Genomic DNA, 6,000 nt, shown 5'->3' with positions numbered 1-6,000 from the left:
ATGCTGCCAAATGGCAAAATCTCATGTTAGTGTCATTTTCCATTAACCATTAGAAAATTGTGACAAGCCAATTATGAATCAATCCTCGCTCTTCCCTCCTAGACTCCCCCTCACTCCTCCGCTTCTTCATCATATGTTGCTATAGAGAGACATATGTGTTTAGTCTATTAAAAGAGACAGCCGGCATGCTTTGGGGAGGTGACCCTGGGGCTGGATGACAGCTTCAGTTACACTAACACATGAGCTCTCCTCAAACCCCCGCCCAACCATACACACAAACCTGCTAAGCAGCTAAGTGAGCTTTGGTCCCTCACCTCCCCAACCTCCAACCTTGAACCCCTAACCTTCCATCTTTGCAGATCTGGTAAGGAAGCACCAGTGTGTGTGTGTGTGTGTGTGTGTGTGTGTGTGTGTGTGTGTGTGTGTGTGTGTGTGTGTTCTACTTTTTCAGCTGGTTAAAGGGAAGCAGGAGAAGGAACTAAATTGAAAATTAAACCACTGAAAAGTCAGTTATGCCGATGGTTAACTCCATAGGTGTCGATGGCTCCTTGTTTTCGCAGTCGGTCTCATTCTGTCACTGATTTAATTAAGTTTAGGAAATGATAGAATAACTGCATCCACCTGTGGCAGTTCACTTTCTACTAATCTCTTCATTTAGCCGCATAACCCCAGTCTGCAGATAGCTGCGTTCACACTGTGGCTGACCTCTCCTGCTCACGACTCGTGGGGAAAGCTTCCCGGAGTGATACTTGGAACTTTTAAAATGTTTCACATCATCTAAACAATTAGATTATGAGGGATGAAGTCGGAGCATGATGCCACATCTCAAGTGTTTCCAGAAACTATGATTGTGTTTGGAACAAATGTTGGGAGGATCATTTATAAAACTAATAGTCAGAGCTAACAGACTGAAAGTGGTGTTTTAGTTGGTGTCTAAACGTGGAGGGGAAAGGTGGACGGAGAGAAAAATTGTGATACGTTCTGCAAGGGACCTGCATCAACTCTAATTTGTGTTACATCATCCATCAAGGGGAAAGTCTCCTGCAAGGACATACAAGGACGCTTGAGGCAAGTTTGGGAATTATACTGAGAATTGACAAGGGGGCACTAAATTGCAGATTTGAAGTGGTGGATTCTGATGTCATCCAGGGACTCCCCCATGAAAAACCACCTGCTATTGTGCCCTCAAGCAAGGCATTAACACCTCAAACTGCTCCACTTGAATCCCCCCCCCCAACAGCCAGCGGGCCAGGAGTGAAGCTTTATTTGGGTGTTTAAGGATGCAGCAGTGATAGTGAAGTGAATGACCTGAACTTTGATGCCTATTAAATCATATAAAGTAGTAATCAGTAAACTGCACATGTTACAGTCACATTTACAGGTCTGTGGTGGTATTGTACCAATGGATGTCAGCGAGACAAGAAAGGGATGAGATTTACCCATCAAATTTATTGTTACATCATTTGTATGCATGGTATGATACTGCAGGTCGTGCAGAGTAAGAGCATGTCAACTTACCAAGTATATAACAGCTTAGGAGCCTAGCAACAACCCTTGACGACAAATTAAGTAAACTGTATTTGAAAAGAAAAAAAAATTCTTCTATTAAAAGTTCTCACCCCAGAGCGCCATTTTAAAAAATATACATTTATGCTACTTCTCACATGTAGAAATATTAGCCTTCCGCTTGACAACGCATTGCTCATTTTAAACCTTGAGGTTAAACCCACTGAAGTTCCCTCTGAGTTGGTGTCACAAATCACATATAACATGATGGAAAGAAACAGAAAAGAGATGAGAAAAATCAGAGAATGGCAACAATGTGAATGAGAGAAAGAAAGTTAGTGACAGCCCCACTTTGCAGAAACATCATGCATTTCTTGGGTATTTAAGCACGAGGGGCTCTGAGGGCTTAGCATTTCCGTAAGGCTGAGGTCTGCATTTTGACTGTGAGAGAAGAGACCAATTAGGCCATTAATGTGAGTGCTGACGGGCGGATTACTCCCCCAGCTCGGTTTCCCCCTTTAAAAAACAGGCAGTAATAACAATAAAGCCAGTAATAACCCAGCTCTTAAAGGGACAGCTGGGCCAGGCGTGGAGTTTGTCTCCGAGTTCTCGGCTCAAACATACTGTACAATATAACTCTCGGGGGTTTTGGCGTCACAGCCTAATGTCGTTCACAGCTGGCTTCACATGTTTGAAGCTGCCAAACAGTCTTTTGTAGGCTTCCTGGGTCCTTTGTTTGAACCTTGGACTTGGTTCTCTGACACTATTGTTCAACCATGTAGGAAGTTTTGTTTTCAATCAACAAGCGCTACCTTGAAGCTTCAAGGTAAAAGGAATCCAGATGATCCAACCACATACCTAGAACACATGCTCTCATGCACAGCCTGATATAGATACAATGCAAATTTACTCATATACCCAAACAGTGGGCCTACCTTAGGAGGTCTGCTACATCCTTGCTGTATTCCTGTATTTCCAGGTTTACAGTTACAAGCCAAAAGATGGGGGTGAGGGTTCAGGGCGGTGCACTTCTTACATCAACATCAGTCATGCAGGTGTGCTATTGAGCTCCAGTCAGCTGCAGCACAAGGACATCCACCTCGTTACTCAATTAAGGACAGAGATCAACAAACACACAACACATACACACTAACTTACGCGCGCGCACACACACACACACACATAAATGTATGCATTCACATGCACTTGTGGTCATGACCACTCTTTGGACCCCATGTAGTTGGGGTATTCTCTTACTGAGCTGGGAATAGGAGCGAGGAATCTGAGCAGTGTTGCCATTCTGTGGACAAAAGACGTGGTGGCCCTGGAGCTTGGGCTAAGGAATCTCCAGGCTTGGCCTGTGGACCTCAAGGTCCTTGAGGAGCCCCCTTAAACAACCAGGTGTTCCAACAAGAGGGACTTTGTAGAACCACCAGAATGACTGCTGTAAGGGCTCAAGTAAGTGTATTGTTTGCATTTGCCTTTTTCTTGCAATGTTTTCTGACGTGCAAATCATAAAATCCTGGATTAAAGGGAATTCGTGTTAGAGGCTTCCTGGTAAGGTATTCCTTCTTTTGATAATTTGATTCTAGAGTGATTTTGTGTTCTGAAATTATATTTAGTTTTACTAACATAGATTAGCATGATAGGCAGTGTCAACACAATGTCATGATCTATCTACAGTAGAAGTGAAGCCGCTAGTCCAAAGGTCATATAGTAAAGGCTGAGTTGTTCTCCAAGTTCACTACCGGACTCGGAAATCTCGAAACTGACCTATCCGTCCTTTCTTTTTTTCTTTTTTTTAAAAAAAACAACAACCATATTTGGATGCAACAACAAACAGCAGCAGATTTTTAAAGCCTTAAGATGCACAGTAGTAACTTCACAGGAAAGATTGGTGACCCAAAACTTATCTGCGTCATTCCCACAGTTCTTTAAAAGGTATCAAACCTACATCCTTCACTTTGGCCGATTTCTTTACAGGATAAATTGGAGGTAACATGAGTGTGTGGCGCAAAGGTCAATTCTGTATGTGCTGATGACTGCAGAGGGCAAACCGTGACAGATACAATATCTGCACCACTGAGAGCCTTCAGTAATGCCTTGTGCCTTACCGTTTCCTTCCTTACACACACTAAACATACAGTGTTCTTATAGGGTCGAGGATGAGAGCTTTAAAGAAGCAGGATTTAAAACAGCAGTCTGCAGCTGTTATTTGCTTAACGTATAGTCTTAAAAGAGCAGTGTTCATGGCACGAACTGCACTCAAAGAATCAAAATGCTCTGCAAACCATCCAAGCTCCAGTATATTAAAAATAAATTATATCCACTCTATTTTAAAAGCCTCAACTTCCTTCTCTCTGGTTCCAGGAAAACATATATCACAGCCAGTGTCAGCCAGAACCAACAGTGCCTGTTTGCCCGTCTGGACCAACTTGGAGCAACGCCCAGGTCAAAGGTCAAACAACCAGTCGGCTCCACACACTCAATTTCTTTCTCTTCTTCTCATCATAATCCTTTTGAGATTTCCTTTTTGTAGAGTGTCTTAGTGTGCTTGTTTTACTTGTCTTGTTCCAATTTCAAACTCAGAAATTGCCAAAAGAAAATGAAGCTTGGGTGGTGACGAAGATCAGTGTCTGAATTGTTAAATTGTTAAATTCAGTCACACAAAATGATCTACGTCGCAAATACTGTCAAGCAAAGACTCAAAGAAAATGATAAATGACCGAACCTGTTCTGCGATGCCCGTTTGATGCATAGAGGCCTCACAGCATGCCGGCACGTTGTTGCCAGACACCACAGGAAAGCCTGTGTCTAGGCCAGAGTTTAATCAAGTGAATCATTTAAGAAAGTACTAAAGGAAATTGTTTCATTTTAAATAGACCTTTCAGGTTAATCTCTGTAACCTGAACAAATGTTGTGTACCTGACCTGCTATAGTTCTACACCAGAGATATCAAAATCTATGCACTCCAGCGGACTGGATTGGAGTCTTTGCTGGGCTGATTCTGGCCTCTGGGCCTTACACCCTGTTCTTCTGGAAGTAGAGACTAACCCCCAAATTTCTTTCACTTGTGTTCGGAAGTATCCTACATCAGGCCACAATCCCCTATAGGAAGCAGCTATGGCTCATCAGCTAACACCTGGCTGTGCTAGCATCTCATATCATGAGTAACTGTATAATGCTAATCTCTCTCAGATCAGCAAATCCAAGCTGACCCTGGTATAACCCAATGACCCGGCCAGGGAACCTCACACAGGATCAGACCGTGAACTTATCTCCTCCAAAAACCAGTCCCCACCCTTACTGTTGCTTAGAGGTAGACGGGAGAGAAAGGTTCAAAGGCTGTACGGATATGACCAGATCCCTTAAGTGTGAAAATTGGTTTTATATTATTAGGAAGTGGCACCTTGATTGAACTCTCACACCCCAAAAATGGGAAGTGTGAACAAAAGGGTCACATAATGATATAATGAATGAAAACTGAAGTTAAACAAAATATCTATAACAACTATAATTGCACCATCAAGTCTCAGAACAGAGTTTATAAATGAAGAATTCCAAAATCTTAAACTGACATCTGTCTTGGCCTATTTTTGGATCTCCAGAATGTGAGAGCCCCTACTGCCTTTTCTCTCTTTCTCCTTACCTCACCTCATCGCCTTCCTCGTTTTTTCTCTCTGTCATCTGTCAGGCAGCTCAGTTCTTGGCATTCTCACCACCTGCTCAGGACTCGCTGGATTTCTCTCCTGCAAAAGAGCTTTGCACTGTGCCACAGCTTTCATCTGCCAGCCTATTTCTCTTTCTTTCCCTTTACCCCACTCCTCTTCTTTTCCTCCCACACTCGTTCTCGGTTCTGATCTCTGCATCTCCATCTATTTTTTGTGTCATTGAAATCATCTCTGTCTATTTTGTGTCTTTAAGAAACCCTCTAGTCTGTCGTCAATTCATCTGTCGCCTGCAGTCTTTAAACACGTTAGACTACGTGATGCTTGCTTATGAGCCATTTCTCGCCGTGCATCAGGTGTTTATTCTGAACAGAAAATTACATATTTTATCATTTATCATACCAATTCCTGTATTTTGTTAATTAATTTCGATTTATATTCCAAAATAAAAGTAATTATGATTAATAAAGTATTTAAACTATAAGATGGCATTAAAATATTTTATTGTGTCCCACAGACTTATACGCACTGACCTCCCTGTGATATTAGGGCAAAGGAATAAATATAATATTATTAAAGTATTATTAATTTTTTCTGCTGTTATGCATACATTTTATTCCATAACAAATTTTAAACTGTATATTCCTCCACACGGGATTCAAAATATTTTTCACGAGCTTAGCATCCGTAATTTAACCGAATTAACATTGGAGTATTAAATGGACAGTTTGTAGCTGTCAGCTGATTCTGGCCGTTTGTGCCACAGCATTGTGTGGACACATTAAAGCCAAGACAAACAGAGCACAGGCGAGTGAGAGCCTTCTTT

Source organism: Maylandia zebra, linkage group LG17 (assembly GCF_041146795.1).
Source record: "Maylandia zebra isolate NMK-2024a linkage group LG17, Mzebra_GT3a, whole genome shotgun sequence".
Classification (NCBI taxonomy): domain Eukaryota; kingdom Metazoa; phylum Chordata; class Actinopteri; order Cichliformes; family Cichlidae; genus Maylandia; species Maylandia zebra.
This window is presented reverse-complemented; position numbering follows the sequence as displayed.